Below are 27,015 nucleotides of genomic sequence, written 5' to 3'. Positions count from 1 at the left end.
ATCCTTTTGCCGATTATCAGTATTCTATTGTCTATTATCGGTATCCTATTGCCTACTATCAGTTTCCTATTGCCTAATACCAGTATTCTATTGCCTATTATCGGTATCCTGTTGCCCACTATCAGTTTCCTATTGCCCACTCTTGGTATCCTTTTGCCGATTATCAGTATCCTATTGAATTATCGGTATCCTATTGCCCACTATGGGTCTCCTATTGCCCACTCTAGGTATCCAATTTCCTATTATCAATATCCTATTGCCCACTCTCGGTATCCTATTGCCTTTTATCGGTATCCTATTGCACACTATCGGTTTCCTATTGCCTATTATCAGTCTCCTATTGCCCACTCTCGGTATCCTATTGCCTTTTATCGGTATCCTATTGCACACTATCGGTTTCCTATTGCCTATTATCAGTATCCTATTGCCCACTCTCAGTATCCTATTGCCTTTTATCGGTATCCTATTGCACACTATCGGTTTCCTATTGCCTATTATCAGTCTCCTATTGCCCACTCTCGGTATCCTATTGCCTTTTATCGGTATCCTATTGCACACTATCGGTTTCCTATTGCCTTTTATCAGTATCCTATTGCCCACTCTCGGTATCCTTTTGCCGATTATCGATATCCTATTGCCTATTATCTTTATCTTATTGCCCACTATCGGTATCCTATTGACTATTATCAGTATCCTGTTGCCTATTATCGGTATCCTAGTGTCTATAATCTGTACACTATTGCCCACTCTCGATATCCTATTGCATATTATCGGTATTGTATTGCTCACTATTGGTATCTTATTGCCCATGATCAGTATCCTATTGCCCACTTTTGGTACCCTATTGCCTATTATCAGTATCTTATTGCCTGTTATTGTTATCCTATTGCCCTTTCTCCGTATCCTATTGCCCACTATCGATATCCTATTGCCCACTCTCAGTATCCCATTGCCTATTATCAGTATCCTATTGGAGGAGAAAGTGAGGACTGCAGATGCTGGAGATCAGAGCTGAAAATGTGTTGCTGGAAAAGCGCAGTAGGTCAGGCAGCATCCAAGGAACAGGAGAATCGACATTTCGGGCATAAGCCCTTCTTCAGGAATGAGAAAAGTGTGTCCAGCAGGCTAAGATAAAAGATAGGGAGGAGGGACTTGGGGGAGGGGCATTGGAAATGTGATAGGTGGAAGGAGGTAAAGGTGAGGGTAATAGGCTGGAGTGGGGTGGGGGCAGAGAGGTCAGGAAGAAGATTGCAGGTTAAGAAGACGGTGCTGAGTTCGAGGGAGTTGACTGAGACAAGGTGGGGGGAGGGGAAATGAGGAAACTGGAGAAATCTGAGTTCATCCCTTGTGGTTGGAGGGTTCCTAGGCGGAAGATGAGGCGCTCTTCCTCCAACCGTCGTATTGCTATGGTCTGGCGATGGAGGAGTCCAAGGACCTGCATATCCTTGGTGGAGTGGAAGGGGAATTTGAAGTGTTGAGCCACGGGATGGTTGGGTTGGTTGGTCCGGGTGTCCCAGGGGTGTTCTCTGAAATGTTCCGCAAGTAGGCGGCCTGTCTCCCCAATATAGAGGAGGCCACATTGGGTGCAGCGGATGCAATAGATGATGTGTGTGGAGGTGCAGGTGAATTTGTGGCGGATATGGAAGGATCCCTTGGGGTCTTGGAGGGAAGTAAGGGGGGAGGTGTGGGTGCAAGTTTTGCATTTCTTGAGGTTGCAGGGGAAGGTGCCGGGAGTGGAGGTTGGGTTGGTGGGGAGGGTGGACCTGACGAGGGAGTCACGGAGGGAATGGTCTTTTCGGAACGCTGATAGGGGAGGGAAGGGAAATATATCCCTGGTGGTGGGGTCCGTTTGGCGGTAGCGGAAATGACAGCGGATGATACGCTGTACATGGAGGTTGGTGGGGTGGTAGGTGAGGACCAGTGGGGTTCTGTCCTGGTGGCGGTTGGAGGGGCGGGGCTCAAGGGTGGAGGAGTGGGAAGTGGAAGAGATGCGGTGGAGGGCATCGTCGACCACGTCTGAGGGGAAATTGCAGTCCTTGAAGAAGGAGGCCATCTGGGTTGTACGGTTTTGGAACTGGTCCTCCTGGGAGGAGACGAAGGAATTGGGAATATGGGATGCAGGTCCTTGGACTCCTCCATCGCCAGACCATAGCAACACGACGGCTGGAGGAAGAGCGCCTCATCTTCCGCCTAGGAACCCTCCAACCACAAGGGATGAACTCAGACTTCTTCAGTTTCCTCATTTCCCCTCCCCCCACCTTGTCTCAGTCCCAACCCTCGAACTCAGCACCACCTTCCTAACCTGCAATCTTCTTCCTGACCTCTCCGCCCCCATCCCCACTCCAGCCTATCACCCTCACCTTAACCTCCTTCCACCTATCGCATTTCCAACGCCCCTCCCCCAAGTCCCTCCTCCCCACCTTTTATCTTAGCCCACTTGGCACACTTTCCTCATTCCTGAAGAAGGGCTCGTGCCCGAAACGTCGATTCTCCTGCTCCTTGGATGCTGCCTGACCTGCTGCGCTTTTCCAGCAAAACATTTTCAGATCGGTATCCTATTGCCCATTATGGGTATCCTATTGCCCACTCTCAGTATCCTTTTGCCTACTATCGGGATCCTATCACACACTATCAGTAACCTATTGCCTATTATTGATATCCTATTGCCTATTATCAGTATCTTATTGCCTACTACGGTTTCCTATTGCCTACCATCGGTATCCTATTGCCCATTATTGGTATCCTTTTGCCCACTATCTGTATCCTATTGCCCACTATCAGTATTCTATTGCCTATTATCAGTATTCTATTGCCCACTCTCGATATCCTATTGCCCACTCTCGATATCCTATTGCCCACTCTCGGTATCCTATTGCCTATTATCAGTATCCTTTTGCCTACTATCGGGATCCTATTGTCCACTATCAGTCTCCTATTGCCCACTATTGGTATCCTATTGCCCACTATGGGTATCCTATTGCCGATTATCAGTATCCTATTGCCCACGATCGGTATCGTATTGCCGATTATCGGTATCCTACTGCCCACTATCGGTATGGTATTGCCAATTATCGGTATGCTATTGCCTATTATTGGTGTCCTATTGCCCACTATGGGTATCCTATTGCCCACTCTCGGTATCCTTTTGCCAATTGTCGGCATCCTATTGCTCACTATCGGTATCCTTTTGCCAATTATTGGCATCCTATTGCCCACTATCTGTATCCTTTTGCCCATTATTGGTATCCTATTGCCCACTATCAGTATCCTATTGCCTATTATCTGTATCCTATTGCCCACTATCAGTATCCTATTGCCTATTATCTGTATCCTATTGCCCACTATAGGTATCCTATTGCCTATTATCTGTAGCCTATTTCCCACTATAGGTATCCTATTGTCCATTATTGGTATCCTATTGCCTATTAGCGATATCCTATTGCCCAGTCTCGGTATCCTATTGCTTATTATCAGTATCCTATTGCTCACTATCGGTATTCTATTGCCCATTATTGGTATTCTATTGCCTAGAATCAGTATCCTATTGCCAACTATCGATATCCAATTTCCTATTGTCAGTATCCCATTGCCGATTATCGGTATCCTATTGCCCACTATTGATCTCCTATTCTGGATTAGTGGTGCTGGAAGAGCACAGCAGCTCAGGCAGCATCCAACGAGCAGCAAAATCGACGTTTCGGGCAAGAGCCCTGGTCTCCTAGTGCCTATTATCATTATCCTATTGCCCACTATCGGTATCTTATTGCCTATTATCGGTGTCTTGCTGCATATTATTGGTATCCTGTTGCCTACTATGGGAATCCTATTTCCTACTATCAGCATCCTGTTGCCTAATATTTCTATCCTATTTCCTTATGTCGGCATCGTATTTCTTACTTTGCTATCCTATTGCCTACTATCGGCATCCTATTGCCTACTATCTGTGTTACGGGGATTACCGTTGTCCAGTACTGACTGAAACAGATCTGGAAATATTCTGGCTAGCAGAACTGCTCAGAGGTTTGATTCTCTGAGGCAAGCAATTCATTTATTGATGCCCTCGTGCCAAACTTCGAGGCATAGATCGGAATGTGATAGGAGATTTTCCACCTGCCAGGATGAGCGCAACTCCCAAAAGTTGCTTGATTGGTAACCATCTGTTGCTTGATTGGTACACAATCCACCACCTTCAGTATTTCCTGTCATCACCATCAAAGCACACTGGCGGCTGTATGTAACAGCTCCCAGATGCACTGCTGCAGTTCAGTAAGGTTATTTTGACAGTACTTTCCAAATACATGATCTCTAGACTGACAATGAAACAAATAATTGGGAACACCGCTACCCACAAATTCCTTTTCCAGTCTCATACCATACTGACTTTGAAATATATCACTGTTCTTTCACTGTTGCTGGATCAAAATCCTAACTCCATGACAGCACCTTGGTGTGCCTACATCATATTTACCGCAGTGGTTCAAGAAGAACAGCTCACCGCGATTTAGATTGGTCAATAAATATTGACCCATATAACAATGTAAAACAAAGAAGTTGTTACGTTCTTGAATAGGAACAGTTTCTCCCAGAAATAAAACAAAGAACTATGGATGCCGCAAATCTGAAACAAAAATAAAAATTGCTGGAGAAGTTCAGCAGATCTGACAGCATCTGTGGAGAGTCTAGTGATCCATCTTCATAACTGCTAGCATCAAGATAAAAATACCCAGATCCCATGAAAGAATAAAGAAAAATTAAAAGTTATTCTTCTTATTTTTTAGCTCCCAAATATACGTTCGTAAATTAGATCTAGCGTCACTGACTTCACTGTCAACCATCTTTTGGTTGTATTGACAAGTCCATCTCAATCCATCTTTTCTCTGCTATGAGACATTTTCCAGGGCATGGAGTTATTTAATGACTTATTTTAATGGAGTTTTCTGTAATCTTACAGTCATAGAGTCATAGAGATATACAGCACTGAAACAGTCCCTTTGGTCCAACTCGTCTTTGTAAAACAATGACCTGCAGATGCTGGAAACTAGATTCTGGATTAGAGTGGTGCTGGAAAAGCACAGCAGTTCAGGCAGCATCCGAGGAGCAGGGAAATCGGCGTTTTGGGCAAAAGCCCTTCATCAGGAAAGAGGCAGAGTGCCTGAAGGGTGGAGAGATAAATGAGAAGAGGGGGTGGTGGGGAGAAAGTAGCATAGAGTACAATGGATGAGTTGGGGTGGGGATGAAAGTGATAGGTCAGGGAGGAGGGTGGGGGAAGGTAGCAAAGAGTAGCACCTATCCACTCCACCCTCCTCTCTGACCTATCACCTTCATCCCACCCCCATTCACCCATTGTACTCTTTGCTACCTTCCCCCACCCTCCTCCCTGACCTATCACCTTCATCCCCACCCCCACTCACCTATTGTACTCTATGCTGCTTTCTCCCCACCCCCACCCTCCTCTCATTTATCTCTCCACCCTTCAGGCAATCTGCCTATTTCCTGATGAAGGGCTTTTGCCCGAAACGTCGATCTTCCTGCTCCTCGGATGCTGCCTGAACTGCTGTGCTTTTCCAGCACCACTCTAATCCAACTCGTCTATGCCACCAGATATCTAAAATAAATCTAGTCCAATTTTCTAGCAATTGGTCCATATCCCTGTAAACCCTTTCTATTGACATACCTGTCCCAATGCCTTTAAATGTGGCATTGTACTAGCCTTCACCACTTCCTCTAACAGCTCATTCCATACACGCACCACCCTCTGCACAAAAAATTGTCCCTTAGGTTCCTTTTAAATCTTTCCTCTGTCACCTTAAACCTATGCCCTCTTGTTCTGGACTCCCCCACCCAGGGGTAAAGACCTTGTTTGTTTACCCTACATATGCCATTATGATTTTATAAACCTCTATATAAGGTCACCCCTCAGCCTCCGACACTCCAGGAAAAATTGCTCCAGCCTAATCAGCCTCTCCCTACAGCTCAAACCCTCCAAGCCTGGCAACATACTTGTAAACCTTTTCCGAACCTTTTCAAGTTTCATAACATCCTTCCAATAGCAGAGAGACCAGAATTGCACACAGTATTCAAATAGTGTCCTAACCACTGTCCAGTACAACTGCAACATGAGCTCCCAACTCCTGTGCTCAATGCACTGATCAATAAAGGCAAGCATACAAACACCTTCTCCACTATCCTGTCAACCTGTGATTCTACTTTCAAGGAACTATGAACCTGCACTCCAAGGTCTCTTTGTTCATTAACACTCCCCAGGACCTTATCATTAAGTGTATAAGTCCTGCTCTGATTTGCCTTTCCAAAATGCAGCACCTCACATTTATCTGAATTAAACTCCATCTGCCACTGTTCAGCCCATTGGCCCGTCTGATCAAGATCCCATTGTAATCTGAGGTAACCTTCTTCATTGTCCACTACATTTTCAATTTTATGTCATCTGCAAACTTACCAACTATACCTCCTATGTTCACATCCAAATCATTTATATAAATGACAAAAGGTTGAACAGCCCATTGCCTATGATGGTCAAGACTAGCAAATGAGGTGAATTATTAGACAGTGACCAGAACCAATGATAACCAAATCTGAAGACTCCACAACTTCAGGAGATGAGAACATTGGCCAGACAAAGCAAAAATCCTGTGCAGCAATTTTTATCTGATAATATTGATGACAAATTTCTTGTCATCCACAGCTGCACTGAGTTGGCAGCCCCTGGGTGCAAAGACATGTAAAAGTTCTGGGAATAGTGGCAGCTTCTCTCCAGGGGCTTCTCGGTGACCCATTACTGAGTGACCGGTATTTCGGTGAAATATGATGTCGTGACTTTGTTATGTTTTTTCCTTTTTTAGTCATGGACATTTCTCATCATTTAGTAATTTATTTAGTGAATTCAAATCCTCAGTTCTAAGTGGTAACCCTCACATTTACTGGCTTTAAGGCAATTAGTCTGCCACTTAATTTGTAGATGGAACATCCCTCCGCTATATGTTGCACTGTTAATGTCTCTCCACTGGTGTAGGTGAGGTTTGTAATTGAGGTTCCAGTAGTGGAGGTTGGCTGGACTGGGTCACCAACTTCACCTTAACCTGTTCAACACAGACCGCTCTCACCTTAGTGCTTCAGAGCCTTTCATTCGGGAGGTGGGCTTTGCCACAAGTGACTTCCCGCGTTTCCCATTCCATGATCCAAGGGATACTCATTCTCCGAGTTGATACCTCCAATGTCTCCAGCTCCCTTTCTTGTCGTGGGATCAAACTCATCTGAGAGCTGGCAGATCGATTCCATTTTGGTGTCTTTAATGAGAAACAAAAACTTTCCAACAGCGCAACATTCCTTCACTCTTTCTGAAGTATTTCATGCTGAGGTTACTGGAGTAGAATGCAATAGTGAAAAGCTTGTTCTTTCCAGAGGTCCAATACCTCATTTCCTGCTTTGTAATGGACTAAACTGTGATGATGACTGTTCTGTTATCCAAATTTTATTAAGATTAGTTAGTGCTGGTTTTGGGAGTTCACTTCACTTCACTTCCAACCACTTATGAATTGTTCAAATACCACAAGGGACCTATTATGGTTTAAGTGTGCGAGGTGGAGTTTGTTTCTCCTGTAAAAGGGTTTTCTGCAGAGTCGGTATCTGATCTGAACCACACCATTTGAGTAATTGAAACGCAGATTAATGCTGATTTAAGTACTTGGCAGCATCTGATATAGAATTTTACAAAATTTCCCTCCCCACCCAGTTGGTAAGAAAATTTGCAGGATGACTGGTGGCAAAGCTGTAGGAGTTGTAGCATTGGATTCCTCCACACCCTGTTCACTTTTTCCATTCTTATAACTATTTCATACTGCATCATCAGATGTACCTCAAACTGAGGGTGATGTCTACTCAGGGTCATGCATTTCTTCCATCTGTAATCACCTGACTGAACAGGTTAGGTCTTGACCGACTAATGTCTCGGCACTTGGGGCTCTCCCATGAGGCATTGGGAACCAGAATTCAGCATTTGCCTCCTTTTCTCTCCTATAGCCTCAGCATTAAGGCTTTTAGATTCAAAGCATTGTACAGCTCAATGGACAAGATGTTACAATTTTAATCAATTGGTGATCCTCCCAGTCATTGATGACAATGCTGATTGGCTTTATGAAGAACTGCAGAATGTTCTTGTGGTGTTTTCCTTGAGCTTTGAGAAAGCAGACTTTGGCAGGAGATTTGTTTTTTGACAGACAGGACATTGTGTCCAGTCCATTGTTGAGTTAACATTAGCTTCGCCTGCATTCTTATGAAGCTGGCTTCGAAACGAATGCTAGCATTTATCAAAAGGTATTTGTATTGAATTCTGAGGACAGGGTGATAACATTGCTGCTAGCATTTTTCTTGCCCTCTTTTATGTCACTGATGTGCACTCCTCATCTGCTGGACAAGAAAAACACTAAAGATCAGGAGTTTTGTTGACTAGTGGAGCACTTTGTTGTCAAACATTTGCTGTTAGGCCATCTGTTCCAGTACTGGATCTCCTTATGAATGGTGACCTTTGGAGACAGCTGGCGATCAAGGAATCGGAAGTGTTCGATATCTTTCAGAGTCCCTCCTTCAACATACATGGGAGGTAAATATTTACCCAACCACGACTGGGTTGATAGATAAGTTTTGGATTGGCAGTGTTCAAACACAGGCCAAGGCTCTTGCTTGCAGAATTGAAGAGATGGAGAGTGGCTTGAAAATATAACACAGAGTCAGCAACAAAACCACAAACACTCAAATTCTGCTAGTCATGGTGGTTGTCAGTTGAGGTTAAAGAGCTTTGCATCTGGACAGTGTTAAAATTTAACACTAGAGGGCATTTGATCTTTGATGAGGTGAAGGTCAGTGTCAGGTAGATTGTAAATAGTATGGGAGCTATCCCACATCCTTGTTTGCCCCACTCTGAACTTTGAAGGCACTTATTTCAGATCTCTCATTCAAGACATTTGCAGTCAGATATCATGAAACAGTTGCAGAATTGTGTTTAAATTTATTGAGTATCCAAATCTCAAGAACACAATCCACAGAGACTTATGTTTTACCAAATTAAGTACTTTGAGCAGGTTGATAAGACAATGGAAAGTACTGAAAACTTAAAAATGCTGGAGATCACAGTGGATCAGGCAGCATCCATGGAGAGACAGCAAGCTAACATTTCCAGTCTAGATGACTCTTCATCAGAGCTGATGTAAAGTCTGGAGGGAGTCAGGGAGCAGGAGTGCTGGGAGAGAAAGGGTGGTGATAGTTCAGATTAAGTGATCAGAAAATAAGAATGGCAGAACAATGGTGTCTCCAACTGCCAAACTGGAAATACCTACACAGACACTGTACCCCAACTCTTCCGCTGTTACATCGATGATTGCATTGATGTAGCATCCTGTACCCAAGCTGAACTGGAGCAGTTCATCAACTTCACCCACAACTTCCACCCTGCCCTCAAATTCACTTGGTCCATCCTGGAAACCTCCCTCTCCTTTCTTAAGCTCACCATTTTATCTCCGGTGACAGTCTCCAGATGGACGTCTACAGACTCCCAAAACTACCTGGACTACTCCTCCTCCCACCCAGCATCCTGCAAGACCTCCAGCCCATTCTCCCAATTCCTCCACCTCCATCTCCGGAAAGTAGCTTTGCTCCTCGGATGCTGTCTGACCTGCTGTGCTTTTCCAGCACCACTCTAATCTAGACTCTGGTTTCCAGCATCTGCAGTCCTTGTTTTTACCCAGTTGATTTTAACCCTACTGCGAATCCTCTTGGAAGGATGCCTGCCTTGAAGATGTTTTCCTCCTCTCTCTACAGGAATCTCAGTGAGTCCCTCTCTCATTGCAACCCCCAGGTCATCACCTCTGCCCTGAAGCTCTTCTACCAAGTCCTGAAACAGACTCGCCTCATTTCCCCTTCCCCCACCTCACCCCAGCTCCAATCGTCCAGCTCAGCATCGTCCCCATTACTTGTCCTACCTGCCTATCTTCCTTTCCACCTATCCACTCCACCCTCCCCTCTGACCTACCACCTTCATCCCCACCCCCATTCACTCATTGTACTCTTTGCTACCTTCCCCCACCCTCCTCTCTGACCTATCACCTCCATCCCCTCCCCCACTCACCTATTGTACTCTATGCTACTTTCTCCCCACCCCCACCCCCCTCTAATTTATCTCTCCACCCTGCAGGCACTCTGCCTCTGTTCCTGATGAAGGGCTTTTGCCCAAAACGTCGATTTTCCTGCTCCACGGATGCTGCCTGACCTGCTGTGCTTTTCCAGCACCGCTCTCATCTAGACCCTAGAAGTTTTGATGGTAAAACAAGAGGGAACTGCCTCCACAGCATGATTAAAGATAACTACCTCCTTGGAGGTAGTTACAGTTGTCACACCCCTGACATCAGGTTGAGGGTAGTGACAAAAATCTATATGTTGATTGCATCCGTTCTTGATGTCAGTGAAAGCCTTGCAGGTTTGAAGATCAAAACTCCTGGGGTCTAGATTAGAGCGGTGCTGGAAAAGCACAGCAGGTCAGGCAGCTAATAAGCTCTTTAGTCCACGTTTGAAACTAGGCTGTAAGGAGGTGAGGAGCTGAGTGACTTGACAGAACCCAAAATGAGCATTGGTGAGCAGGTGTTTGTTAAACAAGTGCTATCTGGCAGCAATATCAAGGCCCACTTCGATTTCTTTACTGATAATTAATTGTAGGCTGATAGGCCATAATTAGTCTGTAAGATTTCTGAAACTATGAGTATGATAGGCTGTTGGTTGACTAGTCTGTAAGACAGATCTCCCAACTTCGGACCCTTCCCTCTGATATTTGCAAAGAGGACTTTGCGAGGTCAATAGGGCTATATTTGCCATTGTTGCTTCTGGTACCCGGGTAAGTCCATCTCGTTTCATTATTTTTTTGAGGCTTTTTATCAGTTTTGTACAACGAGTGACTTGCTAGGCCATTTCAGAGTCAAATACATTGCTGTGGCTATGGAGTTACATGTCGTCCAGACTGGGAAAGGGTAGCTATTTCATTCCCTAAAAGTGAACCCAGTGTTTTTTTAATTATGAAAAATTGCAATGATTTTCAATTCCAGATATTTTTAAATTCAGATTTTTAAAACCTCACCATCTGCTGTGCAGGGTTTTGAACCTAGCACATTAACACCACAAGGGTCTCTGGATCAGTAGTTCAGCAATTATACGGACGAGGTCATGACCTCGCTTTAAATGGAATGTTCAATGTATTTAGCAGCAATGCAGTTCTGTCGTGCACAAACTAACCAGCCATATCAGTTCTTAAATATTTGTTACTTACCTGAAACATAGGTGTGCCATGTGCTAAGCAGGGCATTCTCTGAATGAGATATGCTCCTCACACGCCCACTGATAACAAGAAAATATTGGAATGCAAGTTTCAAACAGGGAGCAGAAACTGTGCCCTGTCCAGTTTCAGCAACCAAACTCTAAATACCTCATGTCCAAACAGGCATGAAGGTGAAAACCTGGGCGATAGATCATATGGTACATAAAGGTTACTCCTTAAGATTCAACAACATTAGCAAGAATTTCCTTTACAAATTTATCAAAACATGTTAATTATGAAACACAAAGTCGTCATTCGGGGGAAATCACCCATCAAGTGGGTGGCTTGTTCAGCAAACAGGCTTTTCACTTCATAGATCTCAGCTGTACATGTCCTGTCACATCAAAGAGAATGCCTTGTTAAACTGTATTAAAACCTATCCGCTTTTAACTGGCAAAAGCAAATATTTTGTGAAGGCATTCTATAGGATTTCTGACATGCTGTTATTGATGAATGGTCATTGGTCTTGTAACATTTTGCAATGTTTGCTTGTTGTTAGAGAAAGAGATTGTAATAGCTTGACTGTGCAAACAGCCAGTTCAATTAACTAATAGATAAGGTTTTGTCCTGAATAGGGAAAAGATTTCTAGATATCTACCTGAGTTATCCTTTCAACAAGTAACCTGTAAAAACTCAGTGACATTATTTCTCAAGAATATGCAGAATTTTGTGCTGCTGACGACCAGATGCTTATATTTTTACAGTGTTCTATGACCTAACTGACCTTGTCACCTGACATCAGATCTTCAGGACATCTTGTCAAAGGTTCACTTATCATTTTTTTCAAATTGACAGGAATTGCACAACCAATCCTTTACCTTAGCCTTTAATGTCAGGCTCAGTATTAAATGAGAGAAGTCTGGAGACTATAAAGGAACGTAAATTATGAAATAGTGAGGTGGCGGGGTCAATGGAAATTCATTAGACACGAGTGATTATTTGTCTTTACATTGAACAACTTTAAAGCATCATGTGGTCTCAGAATTTAGTGTGATAACTTATTATTATTTCATAATGTATTTTAAAAGAAACTATTATCTTCCTCTTCCATCAATGTACATATCAGAATTCCCACTGGACAGTTAAATCTATACCAAATGAAATAAACTATGTGTGTTGTAGTTATTGGAGTAATCATTATAGTTAGATCATTATAAATGATTTATTTCTTATCGGTTTTCTTGTTGTAAAATGATAATGAAAGAAACTGAACAATACTCAGACTATGTTCCATCATTGTCAGAACAGAACACATAAGTACATCATGTGCTCAAGGTCACAGTGGATAGAGAAATTGACCTTATTACATTATTCAGTGCAGTTGATTTTGTAGAGGAAGTGTTGTAAAAGGTAATTGTTGATATGCTCAGCTGTGACTCAGTGATAGCACTCTGATCTGAGTCAAAAAAATTGTGGGTTCAAAACTGACAACAAATACTTAAGCAAAGCAATTAATTTGATACTTCACTGCAGTGCTGAGGGGGATGCTGTACTGTCAGAAGTTTTGATTTTATGATATATTTTAAAAATGAGCAGGCATGTTATCGTGGTATCTTGAATAGCACCCATTTTTCATCAACATCACCAAAGCCTAGTGCCCTAGCATTAGCAAATTCTAATTTAGAGGAGCTTTCTGAGCACACATTGCCCATATTTCTTACAAAACCAGGGTATCTAAACTTTATAAGTACATTATTGTCTAAGAAAAAACTTTACACATCTTGAGATTATAAAACATATATATATATAAATGCAATTATTTCTTTTTATCAAGGACACCTTACAATGGAAGCACTATATATCAGGATTAAGTTCATTTTCTCTCCAAAAAGATCTTGCAATTTTTTTAAATTAAAGGTCTTCATGCAATTTAAAAATATAAAATTTTTCCACAATGAAGTTGGTGGCGAAGCCTTCAGCTGGCTAGGCCTCAGCGTCTGGAGTACTTTTCCAAAGGCTCTCCACCACTTTAGATTGCCATCTCCTTTAAGATGATCCTTAAAATCTACCATTTTGATGAAACTTCTCTTAATAGCTTCTTGTGTAGCTCAGTGTTAAATTACACTTAACACCATTCCGATTACTAGTTGTTAAAAATCACACAACACCAGGTTATAGTCCAACAGGTTTATTTGGAAGCACTAGCTTTCAGAGCGCTGCTCCTTCATCTGGTGGTTGTGGAGAATAAGACTATACGACGCAGGATTTATAGCAAAACATTACAGTGTCATGCAACTGAAATGATATATGTAAATCCCAGAACCTCTTTTAAGTCACCTTCTCGAGACAACTTAAGGTTTTACAACAAAAGGTGACATCTCAGCTCAGACAATGCATTAAAGGTGTGAGATCAGAGTCTGGCTGTATCCCAATCTTGAGTCAGACTATTTCCAAAGTGGAATTTATAAAATATTACATATATTGAATGTCTGCATTGACTGCCTGCAGATTGTGCATTTTTGAGCAAAATAGAATTTATCTGCAAATATAATTCTGCAAATACAAATCCATCCTATGGACTTAGATGTGTGTCTGTGTGCATGAAAGAGAGAGATAGAGAGTAAGTATGTGTATGTGAGTGTGGGTATGAGCGTGAGTGCACGTGAGAGAGTGTGTGCATGTAATCACAAATGGAAGAGTTTGCTGCATTTAAGGCACTATATAAACTCAGGTTATTGGTGTTGTTGATGCATTAATTAACATTGATATTATTTCCTCAAGTAGTACAGACAATAAGAAATTTATCAACTTATCTCTATAGTCATTGGTACCTCACTTTTTGAGGAAAGTGTGCAAGCCTATGACATTAAGATTTATTTTCTGCCTGCAAACAAGAAGAGGCAAAAACTCACAGAAACAGGCAATGGAGAAGCAGTTTTGAAATAAAAAAAGCTCTGAAGTATTGAGGTCCAGACAAAGATTGTGAGAAGCATTTGGCATGCAGATAGAATTAAAAGTGATTTTATTTGAGCAAAGTGACTGATGGAAGAAAGCATAGCTTTTTCATTACATTTTGATTGTATATTATGAAAATGTATTGTGCAAGTTGTAGAAATTGAATTAATTGAAGGCAATTTTAACATTTATTGCCAGGCAATAAACAGACGATGATGAATTAAGCACCTATTTTGGCATCATTGCCTTCAATGGAAATTAAAATCAGGTGAGGTGTTAAACAATCTGACAATTTGCTATCACCCATTTATCACTGAGCGATGAAGGTTAAATGATTTCCAGTGAGTGCAATTATAACAGTGTTCTGAAAGCTCCCTGGCTGTGAGATTAGTGCTAAAGAATGGAAGGATGCAAAGCTGATTAACAGCCTGGCTTCGGCTGAGACAATGAATGTTCCTTCAAAAACCAAACTGGAAATGCTATGGCCACTTACTGCACCGTTAATGGTTATTCAAGGGAAATGATACCGGAATGAAGCTGCAATGACAATAACTCAACAATGTGCAACTGTGGCGTTGAGCCATCTGCTGTCCTGCCAAATGCAGCCTGACTGCTGTGATGCGACTGATTGTGACAATTGATGAAAATGTAACTGTAGCCTTGTGACAGGGAAGAGAGTGAAGATGCAATGCAGCAATGACTTTAATATGAAATAAAGCTGCTTCGCATTCGTATCTGGTCTCGCCTCATCAAGAGATTGATCAGTCCTTTTGAAATATTAGAAGGAACAATTCCATAACATATTCAGATTAAAAAACAGAGCAAATGTTGTTGTTATGTTCCCGGGGGGATGCTTTATTAGAAGCAGATAGAAAGTCGCATGAAAATCTTTTAAGAGAGATTGATATTATTGAACCTGAAAGGGCTTAATTCTAAATCAGTGCATCACTTGACTGATCAGAACAGAGGAATTTAGGGAGGATAGGAAAAGGCCACTCAACACCAGGAACCTGTTCCTCCATTCAATTAACAAATAACAGAGGCCTTTAGTTGGCCCATGTTTGTTGCATATCCCTTAATAACCTTATCCAAAGCTTACCATCTCCTTGACTGCTTCCCCAACTCACTCACAGCATCTCCATACTAATTGTGGTTTCTCCATCTCACTTACAGCTCCCTATCTGACTTACCTCACTCATTGGTGCTCCATCCCACTTGTAACTGTCCACTATTTGTCCACCACTTCCCCGTCCTGCTCGCCACCTCCCATCCTACTCACTTCTCCTGCTGCTTGCACTCTCTCACCTGCAACTTGTATCCACCAAAAGCTCACGGCTTCCTGCAATTTGCTGTCTGTCTCCTTCTTCGTTCAGCCTTTCCTGCCAGATACTTCACATTTCTCTTCAGCCAACATCTTACCATTGGCCCCTCTCTCTCTCTCTCTCTCCCTCTCTCTCAGTATAAGCAATGGAGAGTTTGGGACAAGTGGGAAACAGCAATGGTTCATGGAGCAAAATAGTGAGGGAGAGGATCAGGAAATAGAAGAGACGAGTGGGAGCCTTGGAAGAGGGAAGCAGTGAGTTGGAGGGTGGATGGAAGGAAGTAGTGAGCTAGAGTGTCGGGGAGGGAAGTGGTGAGTGTGAGGGTGGGAAGCAGGGCTGGAGGTGGTGGGAGGATCCATCAGGGCCCAAAATTCCACTGAGTCTCACTGGGCCCCACTAAGCTTAGGTGAGGAGGCCTGGTCCAGGAAAAGTACTGGGGCCCAGGTTTTCCATCACTGCCCCTGGGTAGAAGAGAAAAGCAATAAGCAAGAGGGTCCAGAGAGGGAACCAGTAAGAAAGCAATGGATGCTTTTAAGCAGTCAAGCATGCACATTAGTTGCAATAAAGCAAAAATGGAAGCCATGCAAATGGAGAACACAGATGCACTTTAAATGGGGGAAATCCGCCATGATGCAATTTCTCATATATAACCCTAGAGATATTTGCTGTATCCCTTGGCTATCTATATCCCTCTTTGGGAAGCTCCCTGCACCCTCCTTTGCTCTTCCCTCAAAGTCCTGCAAGCTTTTCTCCTTCAAGTATTAATCAATTCCATTTTGGAAGTTATTGCTGAATCACTCTACTCACATCAATCTTTCAGGCAGTGCATTCTAGATCACATGAAACTTTTAATCCACATGTCAGCAATTACCCTAAATCTGTCCTCTGGAAAGTTGGACGGGAATTGCAATTGGTTGTGTTCCCACCTTGCTACCCTTATCCCTCTGGCTGGTAGAAACTGCTCTTTCGAAGACGTGGTAAATAATTATGTGAAAACATCATAATTTTTATAAATTCTTTAATAATTTTATAATTTCTTTCAAGTGAGATAGGCAAAGTTGATTTTTATTTTCTTGTTTGGTTATACAATAACATATTATCATCATTAAAAAAAGGTTTCACATACCCACCTCGCCAAACGTTATTATAAATTTGTCCCATGTTCTATTTTATGTTCAACAAAATACATAATCTCACACAGAATTGTCTTCACAAGCTTTAGAAATTGTTGTATAGTCTGTCTTATCTTTCAATGTAACAACTTTCAACATTACTTGTGGATGAGTGCCAGATGACAGGTATTACATCTGAAAATTAACCAAATATAGTAAAATATTTGCAATGCAAATTTCAATTCCAGTTACAATGTGAATCTTTAATCATGTGATTTGTTAAGAACAAGACTGGAATTATCTTTGCAAATTCCCAATCTTGTTATTTCTTAAGTATAAGTTGGATATCAGCAAGAGAATCATTTTGTTGTAGCTTTGTTTTTACTCTGATGGAACATATTTGTGTGATGATTACTTGCCAATCCTTACACAATGCAGTCAGCAAGTTAAAAGTAGTGAGCTCCCATTGAAAAGACATGGCCAGCTAATCTATGCCTTGCCCAGGAACCAGTAGATACTCAACTTCCTGAGCTCGAAGTCTGGAGTGATACCCATTTTGTGCACAGGGCAGACTTGACACAATGCATTCAGATAAACAATAATGTTATCAATTTGTCAAATAGAACAAAAGATAATCTAATAAATCCTGCTCACGCAATGAAATATTGATGGCAGCATAGCACATATTTTTGCAGGCTGAAAACAGAATTTTCTACATCAATGTATGTCTTTCCTATCAACTACTTTTTCTTAACATTGCCTGAAGGCAGGCATCAAGTTTAAAGGTGGATTAATCTATAATTTACTGAGAGACAGTTCTGTATTTTCAGGAACACAGCTGCCAGGGGAAGTATTAAGCCTTTATTGGTTCCTTATCTATCTTCCTCTGACAACCTACAATGGGTACTTTCTTATTACTGAAATTCAATGGATGGAATGTCCCTTAAGGACACATTCATCAACAATGTTTCTGACATTTGTCAATATACTTTAACAACCATTTACCCAAAGAGGCAGCTGTTATGATACCATGAAAGGAATTGATTTGGAGGTGCCAGTGTTGGTCTGGGATGCACAAAGTTAAAAATGACAAAACACCAGGTTATAGTCCGACGGGTTTATTTGGAAGCACTAGCTTTCGGAGTACTGCTCCTTCATCAGGTGGTTGTCATGCTTCCATATAAACCTGTCAGACTATAACCTGGTGTTGTGTGATTTTTAACGATGAAAGAAATTGTCAGTCCTAACTTATACCTGCTGACCAGATCATTTCACTGGACATTGTAAATGTTGCACCTTAAGGATTCCCAAATAAATTTCCCAGAAGTTTGTTCTCCCTCATCTCCTGCAAGCTGTAACTGATAAAAGGTGATAGCTGTCAGCACACTGGCTGAGTTCTTCTACATTTCCCACATGAACATTCATCATGCCAAAGGGTAGACTGCAAGTTTGCATTTTTTTTTGCATGGCTTTTTTTCTGACAGAGGCAGTTCACAGCCATGTAGGTTGAACCCTGTGTGGACCCAACAGGCTACAGCACGTACAGCTTGGAAACAATTACGCACCAACTTAGAAGACAACAGCTGGAGCATGAATATTCATGTAAACATAGAAAAATCCCTGCCAAGAAAAGACCAGCTGGTCCATTGAGCCTGTGGCATTAAGTCAAACAGTGATTGAGAATCTGAACTCCCAATACTCCTAGCTCACCAACAGCTATGTAATCCCTTTGTGGGCAGGGGGGAAGAGACATCAGGTCAAACTTACTGAAGATGAAATTCTGCAAGCAATCTCCACCCCCCACCCCCCTTAGCTCTTGATGGTGATCAAAGCGAATTCTAGAAGACCACAGTAACTATGAGGCAGATGCCCTAACAGCTCACCTACCTTTTGTAAGTTGCAATGTTATTCTCAGCCCTCAACTGTGCCAACTAACTCCTTTTAAAATAGTGAAAGAACTGGGCTCACTATAGTACCAGATACAGTATAATTGGGATCTGGATTGATTGCTCTTGCGTGACTCGGTGATCGCAACGTTTAGCTACATTGGGCAGCAGTTTGACCTCTATTTGCAATTCACTCCAACCTCTTTATACTCCAAGGTGCAATCTCATGAGATATATGCTTCTTTGGACTGTGATGACCCGAAATCTGTTTTTGATGAGTGATAGCATTACAGCTGTACTGAGGGAGCATATTCCCGCAAATACATCCAGGGACGTTATTTGGGTGGAACTGAAAAATAAGAAAGGGATGATCACCTTATTGGGATTGTATTATAGACCCCCCTATCAGTCAGAGGGAAATTGAGAAACAAATTTGGAAGGAGATCTCAGTTATCTGTAAGAGTAATAGGATGGTTATGGTAGGGGACTTTAACTTTTCACACATAGACTGGGACTGCCATAGTGATAAGGGTTTAGATGGAGAGGAATTTAAGTGTGTACAAGAACATTTTCTGATTCAGTATGTGGATGTACCTACTAGAGAAGGTGCAAAACTGACCTACTCTTGGGAAATAAGGCAGGGCAGGTGACTGAGGTGTCAGTAGGAGACCACTTTGGGGCCAGTGACCATAATTCTATGAGATTGAAAATAGTGATGAAAAAGGATAGACCAGATCTAAAAGTTGAAGTTCTAAATTGGAAAAAGGCCAATTTTGACGTTATTAGGCAAGAACTTTCAAAAGATGATTGGGGGCAGATGTTCACAGGTCAAGGGATGGCTGGAAAATGGGAAGCCTTCAGAAATTAGATAACGAGAATTGAGAGAAAGTATATTCCTGTTAGGGTGAAAGGAAAGGCTGGTAGGTATAGGGAATTCTGGATGACTAAAGAAATTGAGGGTTTGGTTAAGAAAAAGAAGGAACCATATGTCAGGTATAGACAGGATAGATTGAGTGAATCCTTAGAAGAGTATAAAGGCAGTTGGAAAATCAGGAGGGCAAAAAGGGGACAAGAGATAGCTTTGGCAAATAGAGGTACGGAGAATCCAAAGGGTTTTTACAAATCCATTAAGGACAAAAGGGTAACTATGGAGAGAATAGGGCCTCTCAAAGATCACTAAGACAGCCTATGTGTGGAGCTGCAGGAGATGGGGGAGATACTAAACAAGTATTTTGCATCAGTATTTACTGTGGAGAAGGACATGGAAGATAGAGAATGTGGGGAAATAGATGATGACATCTTGAAAAATGTCCATATTACAGAGGAGGAAGTGCTTGATGTCTTGAAATGCATAAAAGTAGATAAATCCCCAGGATCTGATCAGGTGTAACCTAGACCCCTGTGGGAAGGTAGGGAAGTTATTGCTTGGCCTCTTACCAAGATATTTGTATCATCAATAGTCACAGGTGAGGTGCCAGAAGACTGGAGGTTGGCTAATGTGGTACCACTGCTTATGAAAGGTGGTAAGGACAAGGCAGGGAACTATAGACCAGTGAGCCTGATGTCGGTGGTGGGCAAGTTGTTGGAGGGAATCCTGAGGGACAGGATGCACATGTATTTGGAAAGGCAAGGACTGATTAGGGATAGTCAACATTGCTTTGTGCATGGGAAATCATGTCACACAAAGTTGATTGAGTTTTTTGAAGAAGTAACAAAGAGGATGGATGAAGGCAGAGTGGTAGATGTGATATATATAGACTTCAGTAAGGCTTTTGACAAGGTTTCCCATGGGAGACTGATTAGCAAGGTTAGATCTTGTGGAATATAGGGAGAAGTAACCATTTGGATACAGAACTGGCTCAAAGGTAGAAGACAGAGGGTGGTGATGGAGGGTTGTTTTTCAGACTGGAGGCCTGTGACCAGTGGAGAGCGACAAGGATCAGTGCTGAGTCCACTACTTTTCATAATTTGTATAAATGATTTGGATGTGAACATAAGAGATATCTTTAGTAAGTTTGCAGATGACACAAAAATTGGAGAGGTAGTGGACAGTGAAGAAGGTTACCTTAGATTACAACAGGATCTTGATCAGATGCACCAATGTGTTGAAAAGTGGCAGGTGGAGTTTAATTTAGGTAAACGTGAAGTGCTGCATTTTGGAAAAACAAATCGTGGCAGGACTTATACACTTAATGGTCAGGTCCTATGGAGTGTTGCTGAACAAGGAGACCTTGGAATGCAGCTTCATAGTCCCATGAAAGTAGAGTTGCAGGTAGATAGGATAGTGAAGAAGGTGTTTGGTATGGTTGCTTTATTGGTTAGAGTATTGACTACAGGTGTTGGGAGGTCATGTTGTGGCTGTACATGATATTGGTTAGGCTACTTTTGGAATATTGCATGCAATTCTAGTCTCCTTCCTATCAGAAAGATATTGTGAAACTTGAAAGGGTTCAGAAAAGATTTACAAGAATGTTGCCAGGATTGGAGGATTCGAGCTGTAGGAAGAGGTGGAATAGATGAGGGCTGTTTTCCCTGGAGCGGCAGAGACTGAGGGGTGACCTTATAGAGGTTTATGAAATCATGAGGGGCATGGATAGGATAAATAGATAAAATTGTTTCCCTGGAGTGGAGGAGTCCAGACCTGGAGGGCATAGGTTTAGGATGAGAGGGGAAAGATATAATAGAGTCCTGAGGGGCAACGTTTTCACACAGAGGGTGGTACGTGTATGGAATGAGCTGCCAGAGGCAGTGATGGAGGCTGGTACAATTGCAACACTTAAAAGGCATCTGGGTGGGTATATGAATGGGAAGGGTTTGGAAGGATAAGGGCCAGGTGCTGGCAGGTTAGACTAGATTGGGTTAGGATATCTGGTCGGCATGGACGGGTTGGACAGAACGGTCTGTTTCCATGCTGTATATCCCTATGACTCAATGACTCTATAAATGCTGGTGATCACAGTGGACAGGCAGCATCAGTGGAGAGAGATCAAGCTAGCATTTTTAGTCTAGATGACTCTCCGTCAGAGCTGAAGAGAAGTTTGGAGGGCACAGCATATATGCTGCAGTTTGATGGGGGCAAGGTATGGGGTTAGTGGGTGTCGGGTACTGGTGCAGAAAAATAATTGGCTTGAAACACAAGGGAAAGCAGCTTTGAGTAACCAATGCACCTGGTGAGAAAATGGTCATGATTTCTGAGAAGGTTTCTTTTAGCCTTGTATGGAATGGTAGTTCAATGCCAAATTTGTCAGGTAGTAATTCAGTGTGTTGAAACAGCAAATTCAGATTTCCCATCTTTCAGGGTGCCATTAATCATCACTGATCCCTGGAGGTGAAAAATTTGAATCTGCAGATCATAATGAGTATCCATATTAGCATTCAGTTAAACAACCGATGATCAGTAAAATGACTTCAGCTGTGGTTTCAGGTTTGTGGGGGTGTGGGTGAAGGATACCAGGTTGGGGGTGTAGCGGAGGGTTGTGGGAAGCCTACTAAGGCAGCCTATGCATCCCCAGGATATTGAACACGTTCATATTGACTGATGACTGAGAACAGAGTCTGCTGTCTCTGGTCACTCAACACGAGATTATTGTGGCAGTGGGCCTCTCAGGTCCACTCCAATGTAGAGGTGAAATGTGACGGTAAATGTAAAATAAAAAGACATGAGGGAGGAGCTGGCCAGATTTGATTGAAAGGGGAACCTGTTGGGAAGTTGGTGGAACAGCATTAGAGGAGTTTCTGGGGGTAATTTGGGAGGCACAGTGGAAACCTATCTGGTTCACTAACATCCTTTAGAGAAGGGATCTGCCATTCTTACCCAGTCTGGCCTACATGTGACTCCCAACCAAGCAATATAGCTACCTCTTAACTAACCTCTGGGCAATTAGGGATGGGCAATAAGTGCTGGCCCAATCAGTGAATTAATTTTAAAAAGTCATCCCAAGAAAGAGGCATACTAAGGGGAGGATGAGGCAACCATGGCTCCCAAGATTAAGACAGGGTCAGCATGATATCTGGTGAAGATTAATGAGAAGCCAAAGGATTGGGAAGCCTTTAAAAATCAGCAGATGATAGCTACAAAAAGCAATAAAGGAAGGAGTTGAAATATGAGAGTGAGCTAGCTAGTAATATAAAAGAAAATTTCATAAGTCTTTTAGATATCTATAAGGTAAGAGAGAGGCAAGCGTGGACATTGGACCACCGGTAAACAAGGCTGGAGAAGTAATATGAGGAGGAAAGAAATAGCAGAGGAACTGAATGGGGTACTTTGCATCAGTTTTCATAATGGAAGTCACCGACCACATACCAGAACTTCAAGAGCGTCAGGGGGTAGAGGCAAGTTTAGTGGTCATCCCTCAGGAGAAGGTGCTGGGGGAGCTGAAAGATTTGAAGCTGAATAAATCATCCAGACTAGAATGATTACACCCCAGAGTTCTGAAGGAGATCGCTGTGGACATTTATAGAGGCATTGATAATGATCTTTCAGAAATCTCTGGGGTCAGGGAGGGTGCTGGTGAGATGGAAAATGGAAAATGTAACACCCCAGTTTAAAACAGGAGGGAGGCAGAAGACACAAGGGGCTAAGTGACCCAGACTTGCCCCAAATTCATATGTTCACATGTACTGTAACATTGCTATGCTTTGCGCTTGCTCTGTGCTTAAAAAATGATTACAACATAAATCAATTTCTACCCTTCTGCTGTTGAACACAAATTCTGGATTAGTGGTGCTGGAAGAGCACAGCAGTTCAGGCAGCATCTGAGGAGCAGTAAAAGCGACGTTTTGGGCAAAAGCCCTTCATCAGGTCCACTCCAATGTAGAGGTACTTTGTTGAACACAATGTTGAACACAAATCACAAGGAGACAAAATAACACTCAATTCAAGGTCACTGAATTTCATGACATTTGCATCCATTGTTTTAATTTAAATTCACTTGGGATTAAAGCTTTGGTTGTTTGTGACTGTGGAGATTCTAATGCATGATTCTTCATGGCTAACTGAAGTGATGTAAACCTCCTGTTGCCTCCTTTTCACAGCCTTGGTGCAGCCGTGATTAATGGGAATGAATTAAAGCCAGCCTGCATTCATTCAAGTCATCCTGCAGTTCTTATGGGGTGGGCATATTCTGGCTACAGTAGGTAATGAAGCTTTAGCAAAATGCATTTCTCAGAAGTGTCAATGGAACTGTAGCAGAGAGTGGACTCCCAGACTCATTCTTGCAGTGACAGAGACCTTAATTCAACAAGTGAAAAGGAGAACAGATCAGTTATCACTACTGCCTCACAGCGCCAGGGTCCCAGGTTCGATTCCAGCCTCAGGTGACTGTCTGTGTGGCATTTGCACATTCTCTTTGTTTCTGTGTGGGTTTCCTCTGGTCTGGGTGGGTTACTCTTTGGAAGGTTGGTGTGGACTGGTTGGGCCTGTTTCCACTCTGTTTCTGTACGGATTCCACCATGAATTTATAATGACTATATCATGCCTGACAAAATTGATTACTTTTGAAGAGACAACTAAAGTAAAGGACAGGATTAGGGTTAGTGTTAGAGTTAGGATTAGAGTGTGTTTGCAATAGAGTTAGGCTTAGCGTTAGCATTAAGGTTAGGGTTAGGGTGAGGATTACAGTGTGATTATGTATTCCTAAAATAATTTAATAAAATTCCTCATAAGAGACAGTTAACTAGGTTTGAAACCCATGGAATTGAAGACACATGATTGATTTAGTTAGGAACTTCACTGACTAAAAGGAGGCAGAGAGAAGGGATAATAGGTAATCACTCTAATTGCCAGGATCAAGCTCATGGTGTTTCACAAGGTTCTATGCTGGACACTCAACTATTCATTGTATTAATCTCTGTGACTTAGATAATGCAGCAAAAAGCCACATATTCAAATTTTCTAAAACAGTCAGGAAGAAAGGTTGATCAAAGTGTAAAATTACAAAGATTTATTGATAGACTAACAGAATGGACAAAATTGTGGCAAATGGATTTCAAAGTCATCAGACTTGAGGTGGAGATACCGATGGTGGACTGGCGTGCCGGTGTTGGACTGGGGTGGACAAGGTTAAAAATCGCATAATACCAGGTTATAGCCCAACAGGTTTATTTGGAAATACAAGCTTTTAGAGCGCTGCTCCTATGTGGAGTACTATCATAGGACACAGAATTTACAGCAAAAGATCATACTCTCATACTGTGATACGATATATTGAACAAACCTAGATTGCTTTTAAGTCTTTCATCTTTTAGAATGGGTTGCAGGTTTTAATTCATTAATATGTAAATCTCAGAACTTCTTTCAAGTCACATTCCTGAGATAGCTTAAGGTTTTATATAAAAAAAGGTGACATCTCAGCTCAGATAATGCATTAAAGATGTGAGGTTAGAGTCTGTCTGTGTTCCAAAATTGAGTCAGACTGGTTCTATTTCCAAAGTAGGAATTTATAAAATGTTGCATGGATAATAAAACAATACTGACTACAGATTGTGTGCTTACACCAACCCTCTCAAGAGTAAGCCACCCAGACCCATCCCCCTCCATTTACCCCTGACTAATTACCTACACTATAGGCAATTTATCATGGCCAATCCACCTAACTTTTGGATTGTGGGAGGAAACCTACACAGACATAGGAAGAATATGCAAACTCCACACAGACAGTCACCTGGGTCACTGGCGCTATGAGGCAGCAGTGCTAACCACTGAGCCATCATGCCGCCTTGAGCAATCTAAGATTGTTCAATATATCGCATCAGAGTATGACAGTATGATCTTTTTTACAAATTCTGTGTCCTATGATCCTACTCCATGAGCTACCTGAAGAAGGAGCAGTTTCTGAAAACTAGTGCTTCCAAATAAACCTGTTAGGCTATGACCTGGTGTTGTTGATTTTTAATCAGATTTGTGGTCATCCATTTGGACTGAATAGTACAGAATATTTTCTCCATTATAAAAAGCTAGAAAATATGCTATTCTAAAGAAACCTGGGAACCAGAACTCATAAAATGTCATGAGCTTGGACTGAAAATAATCATAAAGGCTGATGGAATGCTAGTTTTATATCGAAAGGACTGGAGGGGTAGGTACCATGTATCAGCTATACAAAGAACTAGTTAGATCACCTCTGCTCCAAGTGATCCAGGGTGTGTTGAACTCCTTGAAATTTAGAAGGTTAGGTCTTGAATTAATCAAAGCTTTCTAGATATAAGAACTATTTCTGGAAAGTTTAGGAATGGGACATTATTAAACAATTGGAGTCGGACTTTTCATAAGTGAATTAGGGAACACTTTAAGGTAAAAAGAATGATAGGAATTTGGCGCTCTCTAATGTCAATGGCATTGATGCAAAAATGATTATAAATTTTGAGTCTGAGCTTGATAGCTTTATGTTAATCAAAGGTATTAAGGCATTTGGGGTAGAAGTGATGTCAGGTCACAGACCTGTTGTGATCTCATTAAATGGTGGAACGGGATTGAGGCAAAAAATTGCTTACTCCCATTTTCATGTTCCAGTGCTCTTTGCTGTTATCTTTCAGCATTTATCTTGCCAACATTGTCACTCTGACAGTGTCCTTTCCGCTGCCTCCCAACCAACGTTGATTACTGCATTTCATTGTGTGAAGGTAAAGTCCAAAACTGGTCGTCAACACTCAGAAATGTTCAAGATTGCCCTTCAAAGGCCATACTCCCTAATGAAAGTCATCAACCTTCCATCAGCTATAACTGGGACAGTGCTATGTAGAAACATTCAGTCAGTAAATACACCTGCAAGATTGACACTAAGGGATGGACAAGGAGGAATATTTCAATTTTCTAAGCATTACTGGGAGTGCTAATGGATAAAGTTTTTATGGATTCTTTTTGACTTGTATCAAAATGTTGTTGGAACATTGTTGTGTGAATTTCATTTCTGGTACAATGTCAGCTGATTAGGTTTTACATCACAAAGACTGTCTAGTCAAATCAAATAACATGTTCCTTCAGCCATCTGATGTAGACAGAATACACACCGTACTCATTCAATCCAGGTTTGATAAATCCAATGCAAATTGTCTACTAGAACTAAACGAGTTAGATACAGGTAGGATGTTCCTGGTGGTGAGGGAAAAGTTTAAGGAAAGGGGGGAAATCTTTTAGGTCTAAGATGAGGAGCTACAGAATGTGATTAAAGCCAAAATATTGTGGTTTCAAGTAGAAGGGAGAAATAGCCCTTATGGCTAAAGGGATCAAGTGATATGGGGGGACAGCAGTATTAGTATATTGTGTTTGACAATCAACCATCTTAATAATAAATGGTAGAATAAGCACGAGGGGTTGAATGGCCTACTCCTGCTCCTACCTTCTATATTTCTATGTTTACTGTTTGACATCACTGTAATAGGGCAGTTTGAATTTACAGGGACTTGAAACAGAAGAGACATGTTCAGGC

The 27,015-nt window shown here is 41.9% G+C and overlaps 2 long non-coding RNA genes across 2 annotated transcripts in view; one reads left to right on the top strand and one right to left on the bottom strand.

The window, feature by feature from the left end:
• LOC140466303 (uncharacterized) overlaps window positions 1–11,423 on the bottom strand; it is a 43,461-nt gene extending 32,038 nt beyond the window's left edge. The window contains exon 1 of the long non-coding RNA XR_011955209.1: window positions 11,327–11,423. This is a non-coding gene — a long non-coding RNA (uncharacterized lncRNA). The remainder of the gene's footprint in view (window positions 1–11,326) is intronic.
• The window catches only part of LOC140466314 (uncharacterized), a 125,385-nt gene that overhangs the window by 41,060 nt on the left and 57,310 nt on the right, over window positions 1–27,015 (top strand). The gene's annotated exons all lie outside the window — the stretch shown is intronic.

This window comes from Chiloscyllium punctatum, chromosome 3 (genome assembly GCF_047496795.1).
Source record: "Chiloscyllium punctatum isolate Juve2018m chromosome 3, sChiPun1.3, whole genome shotgun sequence".
Lineage (NCBI taxonomy): Eukaryota > Metazoa > Chordata > Chondrichthyes > Orectolobiformes > Hemiscylliidae > Chiloscyllium > Chiloscyllium punctatum.
Note: the sequence above shows the minus strand (reverse complement) of the source record. Positions and strands in the feature narration are given on the sequence as shown.